The following is a 13,651-nucleotide window of genomic DNA, read 5'->3' as shown; positions in this document are numbered from 1 at the left end:
TAGAATATAGGGATTTGAATGATTTTGTAATTAATTCAAGTAGTTTAGACTTAGTTGAGATTCTCAAGGATAATTTCATGTAGAGTAGGTATTATCTAGGATTAGACAGATTCAATCCATTAATTGAGAATCTAATTCTTTGTATGTACTAGTATTTATGTAAGTTTTGAATTATTGTAAGGGGATTTGGCTGGATTTGGCTGTGAAGGATTAGACTATAAAAATTTAAATATCTCTGTGTCTGTGTGTATTCTATGCATGAATGGTTAAATCCCGAAGTCCCGAAGAATATAACTTAGAACTAGTCTAAACCTGGCGGAAGTCCAATTTCTTGGCGGAACGAGAAAAATCCTGACATAAGTTATGAGGAAACTTACGAAATGATCTGAATTGTTCGATCGATAGGCACAGATCTAACGGTGATCACATGCTCACAAGAGCGAACATTAATTCTAAAACTGGACATGAGAAATTATTTATCTGAGTTAATAACTCAGTTAATCTGGACCGTCTGCTTGAAGGAGGCCGATCCGACGATAATCGCGTGGTTAACATGCATGGTCTTTAATTTGGAAATCGGACATGATATTGTATGAATTGTGGTTTAATCCGTTGAAGTCTGGATTGATCATAGCCATTCGCTATGAAGTGACGAGATCCGACAGATATCACGTCAAAAAGTACACGGGATTTAATCTAAATTTTTGACCCGAGAAGTTATAAACTGCAAATTTGTTTCCTTTCGGTTCCATGGGAAAGGTAAAGGTTTGTGGAAAAGGTGGATATGAGAAGTTTTTGAATGACAATGTTATTTCCTTTCGGTTTCGTGGTAAGTGAATTTTTGCCATATTTCGGGTAATTTTAACAATTCTGTTGTTTTAGGAGAATAACTACATTTGGAGGCAGATCACTGAAACTCCAAAGGAAATCCGAGAAGAACTTCAACCTGCGCTTGAAGAGATCGTTTCTGGATTTGAACGATTATCATTGACACCTACACCAAGACCACCATTAGTGGTATCAAAGCAGCCTATTGAAACTGAATAGGATCTCAAAGATCAGAAAAAGAAATCCAACATGGCTTTCAGAGTTGGAGGAAGACGTGGTGGTGGTCGAAGAAGAGGAAGACCAGTTGCAAATGTTGAAGTGTTGGAAGCTATGCAAGAGATGAAAGCTAGACTAGAAGTAGTAGAACTGCGAAATCAAAGAGATGGATATGTCAATGAGCCTGAAGTTGAAGCTACAGAATCAGATGAACCTGTAGATGTTACCCCTGAAATGAGATTCTTTAAATAAGTGTTAAGATCCACATATAAACCCAGACTTGAGGTTTCAGGAGGTTTAAACCCTTAGGAGTTGATAGAATGGATTAATGACATGGAGAAATTTTTTGATTATGAAGAAACAAAAGAAGGAAAGAGAGTGAAATTTTCTGTCACAAAAGTGAAAGGACATGCAGCACTTTGGTGGGATGGAGTGCAGGCAGAAAGGAGACTTAGTAAGCAGCCAATTAAAAATTGGAATAGGATGGTGGCAAAGTTGAGAGGTAAGTTTTGCCAAGTGATTATCAACAGACATTATTTAGACAGATGTAGAATCTTAGACAGAGGTCTTTGACAGTGAAGAAATACACAGAGGAATTTTACAAAGTGAGCATAAGAGCTGGAAAAATTCAAGATACAGATGAGAAGGTTGAAAGATATGTAAATGGTCTCAGAATGGAGATCCAATATGAGATAAGTGTGTTGTCTCCTAAAATAGTAGAAGAGTCTTATTAAATGGTATTGAAGGCTGAAGAAAAACTCATGAGGAAGAAATCTTCCATAAATAAAGGTACTTTCCGAGAAAGGGGAAGTCAAGGTGGTAGAGGAAGGTCTACAGAACCTAGAGATGGAGCTAGCAGTAGCTCAAGTCAGCATACACCCACAGGAGGTGATGCAAGTGGCAGAGGGAGTTTTTCTAGAGGAAGAGGAGGTAGAGGCAAAGGAAGAGAAATCAGATGTTACAGATGTAACAAGCTGGGACACAGAGCATATGAGTGCCCAGAAAACATAGGGACAAATCAGAGAAATGTAATTGTTTCTTATACTGAAGGGGAAGCAGCAAAGGTGACACAGGAAGAGAATGTACCAGAGAAAGGGGAATCTTTGGTAGTTAAAAGAGTTTTGTTAAAGCCAACAAAGGAAGTTGTTGAACCAGCACAGAGAAAGACCTTGTTCAGGATTGGGTGCAAGGTTCAAGGAAAATGCTGTCAAATGATAATATATAGTGGCAGTACTGATAATTTGGCTCTACATAAGTGGTGGAGAAGTTGAAGTTAAAGGCAAAGAAACATCCAACACCTTACAAGGTGTCATGGCTTCAAAAAGGACATTAATTGTTAGTGAATGAATAGTGTGAAGTGGAGTTGCAATTGTGCAAATACAAAGACAAAATTATGTGTGATGTGATGCTTATGGATGTGTGTCACATAATGCTAGCAAGAAATTGGCAGTATGACAGAGGAGCTATGCATGATGGGAAAAAGAACACATATAAATTTGGTAAAGATGGTGTCAATCATACATTGTTGCCTATGGAAGAAGAGGATGCATCAAGAAAATCTGATCCAAAGACCCTATTGCTGAGTGAAAAGGAATACTTGCAGTAGATTGAAGAGGATGAGGTAAATTTTGCATTGATTTGCAAACCCAAGGTAATAATTACTTCCACTAAAATTTCTGATTTTCCAATTGAAATTTAGGACATGTTCTACAGTTATTGTGGTATCATTGTAGATGATTTGCCTAATGAGTTACCACCCATTAGAAAAATCAGTCATCATAAAGATTTGATTCCAGGGGCAAATCTACCAAATAAAGTAGCCTACAGAATGACTCCAATAGAGAATGAAGAAATCTGAAAACAGGTTCAGGAATTGTTAGATAAAGGACTGATTAGAGAGAGTTTGAGACATTGTGCAGTGCCAACAGTGTCGAGTCCAAAGAAATATGGAGGCTGGAGAATGTGCACTAATTCAAGAGAAATCAACAAAATAACAATTAGGTACAGATTTCCTTTATTTAGAATTGAAGATTTGATGGATTTTTTAAGTGGAGCAAGATATTTTACAAAGTTGGATTTAAAAAGTGGATATCATCAAATAAGAATTAGAGAGGGAGATGAGTGGAAAACTTCTTTTAAAACAAATGAAGGATTGTATGAATGGATGGTACTGCCTTTTGGATTATCAATGCTCCTAGTACATTTATGAGGCTTATGAATGAAGTGTTGAAAGAATTTATTGGTAAATTTGTAATAGTATATCTGGACGAGATATTAGTTTACAACAGATCTAAAGAGGAACATATGAGACATCTGAATTATGTCGTACAGAAGCTACAACAAGAAAATTTACTGTTAAATTTAAAGAAATGTTCATTCATGAAGGAAGAATTGGTATATTTGGGCTTTTTTGTTTCTGTCGATGGGTTAAAGATGGATCCAGAGAAGATCAAGGCAATCATAGAGTGGCCTTCACCGAAAAGTGTTTTTGAGGTAAGAGGTTTTCATGGTCTTGCTAGTTTTTATAGGAAATTCAGAAGGAATTTTAGTACGATCAATGCTTCTATTATTGACACTATAAAGAAGGATAAACAACCATTTAAATGGACTGTTGAAGTAAAAAAGAACTTCCAATTGTCGAAAATAAAGATCACTGAGAAATTTATTTTGATTTTGCTTGATTTTAATAAATCTTTTCTAGTGAAATGTGATGCGAGTGGAGAAGCCATTGGAGCTGTTTTAAGTCAGGAGGATAGACTTGTAGCTTATTTCAGTGAAAAACTAAATGAATCAAAGAAGAAATATTCTTCTTATGATAAGGAATTTTATGCAGTTGTACAATCATTGAAGAAGTGGAGACATTACTTGATGTCTAAGGAGATTATACTTTATTCATACAACCATGCATTGTAGTACATTATGCAACAGCCAAAGCTTAGGCAAAAACATGCAAAATGGGTAGAATATCTTCAAATTTTTAATTTTGTTTTGAAACATATAACTCTCCAATCAAACAAGGTAGCATATGCCTTAAGTAGAAATAGCATTTTAGTTCAAGAAAGTCAACTTCAAGTGTTGGGTATTGATTTTCTTAAGGAATCATATGAGAAAGATTTATATTTTAAAGAGGCATTTGAAGCTTGTAAAAATCTTGTTTGTTAGATAGAAGTAAGTGGATGGATTATTTCTTGCAAGAAGGATTATTGTTTAAAAGAAATCAGTTGTGCATACCAGATTGTTCTATGAGAGAGAAATTGATCAAGGAGAAACATAGTGGTGGACTTGGAGGACATTTTGGTGCATACAAGACTTATGAGCAGTTGAATCAGTTTTATTTCTAGCCGAAGATGAGATCTGAAGTGGATGACTCGCTCCTGTTGTTGTTATTATTTATTTGGAAGTATGAATGGTCATTGTTCTATGTTCCAATTTATTTTTAATGTAATAAAAGAAAAAGATACTATTTAATGTTTGTATGGATAGGTATAGAAGATATATTGTAATGTAATGTGATGTTATTGTTATAATATGTTATTTAAATATTTTGGTTCAATTATTTAATCAGTATAAATTTATCTTAATCATGGTTTTTTAATGAGTTGAGCTGGATCAGGTTTTTTCTGGTGCCAACTTATTTTAGCTTTCAATTGAATCTTGATTCGTGCAACCTTTAACCTTATTGATCTTTACCCTTGAATATATTGCAGGTACTTCACCGACCTTTATTATTCGAAAAATCAAATTCAAGCTTGGTAGGCACGAGATCCATAAATTTTCCACAGAAGCCTTTGCTTTATTTCCAATAAATATATTTCTCGGTCTAGGGCTTGCATCTAGCCCTATGAAACCTACTAGTATTGTGAGTTTTCTCTATTTGTCTACACTTTTAAATTTTCTTCATATGTATTTCTACGAAACAAGGTGGTGTAAGATATACGTTCTCACTGCTTTTAATTTTTGGGAATCAACCTCCTTTTCTCTCAAATGGTCAGTGTTTTTATTTTGTTTGAGATTTATTTTAAATGCTTAAAGGTCCAATATTTTTACTTTGGTCTCCCTTAATATGACAACAGTCACCTCTGTTGTGCTACTTCTTGTGGCAATGGCCACACAATAAAGCCACGCCTTGCACTTCGTGGTCCATAACACCCATAGGGGCTTCACTCATTGAACATATGACATAGCACGTTTGTTCATGGCATACTAAAAAATACCCTTAATTTGACTACATATTGGAAAATAACTCTAAAAATCACATTATTTAACCCCCTGCCAATATAAATCCAATACACCTTCCCAATTTATAAAACTACTATTTTCGCTAAATATTGTACGTATCAATTTTTTTATTTACATTTTTTATATCCTTTTATTTTTATATCCCTGGTATAGTGACATGATTTCTCTCTTATGACCCCACATGCATTCTACAATGCACCTTTCTTCTTTTGATATACATTGTAAATGCATATTAGTTCTCCCATAAAACAATTACTTAACCCACACTCATGCACATCTCACTATGATTTGTGGCATTTAATGGTCTAAGGCACACAAAGATAAACGATGTTTTAGGAAGATTGATTATGTGCATGTATATAAAATAACATATAAATTGATCTATATAATGATGAAAAATCAATTGATGAATCTTTATGAATATTTTTGCAACAAATAAGGTGTTCAAGCCCAGGTCTAGACCCTCTAGATGCAAGACAACTATCTACAACCAAGGTTGGGGCTCCAAATCTCAAATCAAGGGTGCAATCCCAACCTACACATGCTTAGAAGAAGAGGGTGGACAAGTCCCAACACACGTGCTCTTAAGAGAATAACGCGAAAGCATGAAATCTCCTTTTGATTCATTGTCATCTCACCAATGAGATATGGATATAACTCATAGACTATGTAAAATGCAACAATGGATTGGAGATAACACAGAGGCATTAAATGAATGGACTACAACTAGAACATAAGACAAAATTTTGGTTATAGAGGTGATCTTCTCCATTTGGATAGCTCAAAAAAATGGTGTATTCCAAAATAAAACTCCAAACGTCTACAAGATTTTCTACATGTTGAAGGAAAGCATTACCTTATCATGCACCTCACTAAAGAAAAGGCTTCCTTTCACTCTCATACCTTTGAAATACAATTCTAAAATTTTTAGAGGATATTTTAATTATCCAATTTTAAAGTCACAACCAAGCCAGACACCACATTGGTGTATGACACCCTCTTACTTGTCCACCCTCCAAATCACTCCAAATCACAACATAGATCATCAAAGAGACCACTGATTCTTTCCACCTCTCATGGTTTTGTTTTTCCTGTTAAGTGCAACCCAATAAAAATCTTGCGTTGGGTGGGCTCTGTCATTTCCATAATTTTGGGCTTCTGAACCAGATTCAAGGTGTTGCGAAGAAATGATATGGGGAAAGGAAGATTTTATCCGGATTCAAAGGAAATAGGAGGCTAAATCCAGGCATTACACATTATTGAGCAACATTCCACTTCTTCAAATTGGGATAATTATGTTTCAGGGAACTATTCATGCACTTCACATCCTATATTGGTGCCATCATATGATCATTGTACTCTAAGTTTACAAGGAATGATTAAACACGAGGTTGGATGGTGGGCTGGTTTGGTAGAGGGTGCAAATGATCCATATGGAAGAACTATCCATATTGATTCTCAACATGAGATATATGTTGCCAAGAGTTACAATACAAGGCAGTTGGTTGCAAGAGCTCCAGGCATTCCTTTGTTTGAAATTTTCGTAACAAAAGACAGTGATTAGAAATACAAGGAGAAGGTGTTCTACTTACAATAGAATGGACAATATGCAGATGCTTCCTTTTCAGTATCACCAAAAGCTACTGAAGAATCAGATATTGACACAAAGAAAAATGATGATGCACATGTGGAAGATGAGGGATTGAGATGAGTTCTTAAATTTCTTAAAGTTGGGATGCCTGGCCTAAAATTCAAGGTGTTGAAAGTTGTGACTCCAGAATAGGCAAACACAGATATAATATTAGGGTTTTTTAATTAGTTAATCTAGGATGTCAATAAGAGAAGGATGATGAAACTACTGGTGAAGATAAAACTGGAGGTGATCTACATAATGATAAAGCAACTGTAAGAGGAAATAGTGATTTTATACGGTTTATTAAAATTGTTGCTACGAAAGTTGTCATTGGTACTCTTTTACAGAGTATTGCAGAAGATGCACCTACAAGCCTTCCTGTACTTTGATTATTTTCTCATTTGTAGCAAATCATGAAAAGAACAATTTAAACACAATTAACATGTATTGACCATCTTGGCAGAAACTAGAATTTATTTTGATTTGTTCTTTTGTTAAAGCGAAGATGGAATACCTAGGCCACATAATCTAAAAATAAAGAGTCAAATTTGATCTTAACAAAATTAAAACAATCACATAAAGACCATAACTCAAAAACATCTCTTTTATATATCAGACTATTTTATCTTTGAATTGGAATAAAAATCAGAATATAACTTACGTTATAATCTATGTCATTTTATAGTTTCAAACATAGCTTAGCATGCTAAGTGGCTTGCCTCTCAAAGGGATGGTTGTGCTTTAATAAAGTTGCAAAACCATGGAATTTCTGATCATTATGAGTTATGAAAATGAGCACCCAATTCTCTGCCACAATCTTTTCCTATACTAGCAGGAATATAATTGAAGAACCTATCCAACTAAAAACTGCCATACCCCTAGCCATAGGTAGTTGTCTCATGTACAACATCTACAATTTTGTACACTATCTAAAATTGATCTAAGCCCACAAGTTGAAACATAATATCCAATAAATATATCATGTAAATCTTTCCTGCAAAATAAAGAGTGACACATAAGCCTTCTAACGTCCATTCTCACCATTCACAAGACAAGCTTGCTTGTCAGTTCCATGAAGAACAGTGGTAAACCAATCAGCCGATGACTTTACTTGAGTTATGATTCAAGATTTACTTGAGTTCTGATTCTCTATAGTGTGCATGTTTCTGAAGCAGTCTTCTTCAAGCTGGCATCCTTTGCAGGATGTGTTTTTCCATGTATATAACTCAGGCTGCCAACATAGATGGTTTCCATTTCAATGCTTCATACTCAACCAGGCATAGTTCAAGAAGATAGAATGCTAGCTTCTCAAGCTGACATTTTATTTTATCAAATGGAAATCCTATGTTCCATGCATTTTGAGATAACAGAACTAAACCAGTATAAGACCTACCCATGGAGTTGCCACTAGAAAGCACTATCAATGTTAAGCAATATAGAGATCAACATTACCATAAAATAGAGATAGAAAGGTTAATTTGGGATATTTTGAGATGCAGAGTTCTTAATAAAAAGGAAAATCCCTGATACACTGATTCTAGTACCAAAAAAAAAAATCAGATTACCAAAGATTAAGATAATAATAAAAACAAATTTCCAATTCCAGTAATAAACAAAATGTTGAATAAACTTTATGAAACCAAATATTTCTCAGAATTATACCTTAGATAAAGGAATTATCAATTCATGATACAACTTAATTTTGCAGAACAATATTTAGTACTCATGAAGGACATTACAAATTCAATGGTAATGTCATTCAGTTTAACCAAAGTTCTTAATTCTAAGCAATCATGAATGGAATTTTCCAACCATGTCTTAATTTTTTTTCTATTTATACACTTTGATTATTTTCTCATCTGTAGCAAATCATGAAAAGAACACTTTAAACACAATTAACAGGTATTGACCATCTTGGTAAAAACAAAAATTTATTTTGATTTGTTCTTTTGTTAAAACGAAGATGCAATACCTAGGCCACATAATCTCAAAATAAAAAGTCAAAGTTGATATTAACAAAATTAAAAAAATCACATAAAGACCATCACTGAAAACATCTCTTTTATGTATCAGACTATTTTATCTTCGAATTGGAATAAAAATCAGAATATAACTTATCTGATAATGTATGTCATTTTATAGTTTCAAACATAGCTTAGCATGTTGAGTGGCTTGCCTCTCAAAGGGATGGTTGTGCTTTAAAAAAGTTGCAAAACAATGGAATTTCTGATCATTATGAGCTATAAAAATGAGCACCGAATTCTCTGCCACAATATTTCCTATACTGACAGGAATAGAATTGAAGAACATGTCCAACTGAATTAGTATATTGATAACTGCCATACCCCTAGCCATAGGTAGTTGTCTCATGTGCAACATCTACAATTATGTACACTATCTAAAATTGATCTAAGCCCACAAGTTAAGACATAATATCCACTCATATATCATGTAAATTTGTCCTACAAAATAAAGAGCGATGTAGAAGCCTTCTAACGTCAGTTCTCACCATTCACAAGACAAGTTTTCTTGTTAGTTTGATGAGGAAAGCTAGTAAACCAATGAGCTGATGACTTTACTTGAGTCTTGATTCAAGATTTACTTGAGTTCTGATTCTCGGTAGTGTGCATGTTTCTCCCAGTCTTGTCCAAGTTGGCATCCTTTGCAGGATGTGTTTTCCATGTATATAGTTGAGGCTGTCAGCATAGATGGTTTCCATTTCAATGCTTCATGCTCAACCAAACATAATTCAAGAAGATAGAATGCCAACTTCTCAAGCTAATCCATGGAACCAAACCCAAAGAGCATTAAATTTATAAAGATCCCATTTATGGAAGCTTACAGTTAGAACAAAATAGTGCATGAAGCCTCTCATGCAACACATTGAAAATACAATGCATTTCATAACATAATTGAGGCTCAATGCCATTTGAATATTCATAAAAATTTCAAGAAAAGTAGAATACCCGTTTATCAGCCTGAGCAGCCTTTAGAAACCTTTTCATGAAAACAAAGGGAGTTGGTACATCCAAATTGAATCTTAATTTGTTGAGCATCAATTTCTCCTGAATAAAATGAAAAATACCATAAACATGAGCAAAGATAAAAATTCCAAATATGAATTATTTAAACAATTAGAAATATAAAGCTTGAAATATGGGAGACAAGTATGACATAATAATGTGAGAAAACAAAATCTCATCATGGAGAGAAATTCACCACGTGTATAAAAATTGTTTGAGATTGTAATCAATTCGTTAACCTGTAAAGCCCTTAAGGAAAATGAGTTCAAATGTGAAGCCTTATTCTAGATGCCAAATCAAGGGCACAAGAAACAAGTTTTTAGTCAAAAAAATATCAATACAAAATTTCAACTTAACAACAAACTTTCCCTCCTGCGATTATTTACTACCTTGGGAGCCCAAATTTCTTCATATTTGGCAGCAACTAGCATGGCAATCAACCCCACTAGTTGAATATCCTTTCTCGTAATAGTGTACACCAAAAAAAGAAATCTATTAAGAAGGGTAATCATGAGAAAAAGTGTCTTATCCATTAAATCAAATTTTAGATGCACCTGTAAGTACAAATTGTTTATGTTAGAAAATTATCAACAGAAAGGTACAAAAAAAAATTATTATTACAAAAACAGATAGATATCGATATGTATTAATCAAGTACATCACAATCAGTAAGTATTTCCCTCATCTTCTAGTTGATATCAACTTGGCTTGAGTTTGATGAGAGATTGTTGTATGCGTGCAATATAACAAACACAACAGACCAAAATAGAAACAAATTAGACATACAATTATTTATTCAGAGTTGAATCTAAACTATAGACATGGATCAAGGCTCACATCAATGCTTGACCTAATGTCCTCATTCATAATTATAACCTTCCATGATGCTCAATGGGGCACTTTAATTCTCCAGTGGAGATATTCATGTATGGCACAGACACACACTGCTCACATGTAATCATTGCATACATGTAATCACTACATACTATATGCAATGAAAATCTAGTGTCTGAAGTGTATTCTTCCAAGACAAGATATTGTTATTTCGAATAGAATAAAAATAGTTTGCAAGGCTCCCATGACAAAAGGGACATACCTCGGTATACCAATAGAAATGGTAAATGTCTTGAACATATTCAACTACAGCAAGTTGATTTTCATTATCTGCTTTGTCAATGTCGCGCAAGTCCTCTTCCTCTTCCATGACATCCCGCTCAATGGCTCTAGATGAAAGTTGTTTAATAGAAACCATTGGATGGAAATTGGAGCTATGGATTAGATAAACCCTTCACTTGCTTTTGCAAAAGAATAGAGTAAAAATATGTGACTAAAAAGCACCATCTACACATGATAAAATAAGAGCAGTGGACCAAATGCTCCTAACCTCACTTCTGGCAATCATTGTTGATGTAAAAGCTCGTGGAAGCCTTGTCTTCCTTTTTGATGCATCAATCATTGGCATTCTGCTTGAGACACCTTTAGCTACAGGTGGGAAGAACCTAAACTTGGATGCATTTGAAGTAGCTTTGCCTGAGATGTCAACATTTGAAGGCTTTGGCGGTCTCCCTGAAGTTGAAGTACATTTGCTAGAGAGGTCAGTAGTAGAAGGCCTCCCTGGAGTTGAAGCGTGTTTACCTGAGATGGCAGTAGTAGAGGACCTCCCTGAAGCTGAAATGTTTTTACCAGAGAGACAGTAGTAGAAGGCTTGCATTGTATCCTTGAAATCGATGGATCATTACTTGAGACCTCAACATTCAAAACCCTGGGCAGTTTTCCTGAGATTGATTCATGTGTATGTAAGGGTCCAACATTAGAAATCCCAGGTGATTTTCTTGAACCTGCTACATGCTTGGATTTTGAAACCAAATTTGATCTAATGCTTCCCTTTTCATCTTTGTTCCTCTGTGGCCCCAGTGGCTGAATGGCAAGAAAACAAGACCAACAAATGTAAAATAAATACATGTAAACCATCCCAACTAAATAGGGAAGAAAAGAGCCCTGTTATTGACCTCAATATATCCACACGCAGTTACTGATTTGAAGCAGAGGCCACCGTATAAATCCTAGTAGTAGTGAACTCAAATCACTCACCTCATGCTGCATACTAACATCTAGGGATTGATATATGATAAATAAATCAGACAGTTGTTTAATCACACACAATTTATACAACCATGGATGATGTACATACCATGGATGATGACTTTGTTGTAGCACTCGTATTCTTGACATCGACACCAAACCTCCAACACACACAATTCTAATTGTTAACTCTAATTGGTAAAAACCCCAAAATATCTGCAAAAGACCAGAGCATCATATTGGGAAGCTGAATCAACCTTGGAATTTGCTTATCAGCAAGCTGATCTGCTTCCTAGATTTCATGTGGACATAGAATTACACACCCAAATCATCAGATACAACATTTTTCTTCATCAACCCCCACCAGAAGAGGGTTTAAAATGCCTGAATAAGAATATGGCTAGAGAAAAACGCTTGACCAGAGAGGTTAAGCTCACAATAAAAACATCTTTATAAAACTGAAGTTTCCACTATGTGCTGATAAAACATGAGTAATACATAAGGGTTTTGCAAATTTAAAAAAATTTACATATGTTCTAGGAACGAAAACGCCTGCTTACTCTAGCTTGATCTCATCACCCCCATTGAGTTTTGAAGCATGGCACCCTAGGTTCCCAATGTCTAATAAAACCCTTCTAGGCCTCGTTTCAGCCCACGTCATCACTACATCACAGAGCATGCATATAACCTCTATCAAATCGATATATGTTTTACACTAGTCATATAGAGCCATTTATATTCATATAAACACTAATAAAGATGTATTACATATTTGTTGATATTAGGTTTTGGGATGGGGTTTGGATAGCAGAATACTGTAAAATACCTTTGCTAGCCATGGGCCTGTTAGGCTTCGCCGCCCTATTTTCGATTCAAATTTTCGTTTTCCGAAAAGAAAAACACAAAGCATTTAGTAACTATTGAACAATCAAGCCCCTTCAAAACTGATAAGGAAGCCATAACTGAGCACGATCCTGACCTTAAACATAAAATCAAATTGAAATTTAAGAAAATACACCAATACCAGTAGTGAAGAGAGATCTGCTCTTGAGATGGCCAATAGTAGACTTCTTGTAACTGTTTCACAAGAAAGGCATGATTTGATTATAGCCATCATTTCCTTACATGCTTCTATCATTTCTTTGAATAAGCCCTTGATCAGTCCTAGATGCAACTCTAGAGAGGTCCAGATATAGCTCAAAAAACCCTTCAAATTTGGCAGAAATGATAAATCTTACAAAAGGTGAGGATAAGGCTACAAACAATCTGCCTTGGAGGTATTTTAAATATATATAGATTGATTTTAGAAGAGACCAGAACAGAGGCTTAAATGAGCATCATATTATTCTAGAAACCATAGAGAGATAACACAATAATTTCCTCCAAATTCATTCAGAATAATCCCAAATTTTGTCCAGAGAGATGCCATTGAAAATACTTAGGACAAATACTACTGAGTTCTACCAAGAAGAGGGCCCAAATAGGTCCCAGAATAGGCCTGAAATTAATACAAAAATGCCTCAGACAGGGGGGTCATAGAAAGGTCGAGAAGGGCCTGAGGAAAGGGATAGTCTGTGCCTTAAATGAGCCAAAAATAAATGCAAGATAGATACGAATTAACCTCATAAAA

The sequence above is a fragment of the Pinus tabuliformis genome, chromosome 7 (genome assembly GCF_031772625.1).
Source record: "Pinus tabuliformis cultivar Carrire ecotype Pingquan chromosome 7, CPIR1, whole genome shotgun sequence".
NCBI lineage: Eukaryota > Viridiplantae > Streptophyta > Pinopsida > Pinales > Pinaceae > Pinus > Pinus tabuliformis.
This window is presented reverse-complemented; position numbering follows the sequence as displayed.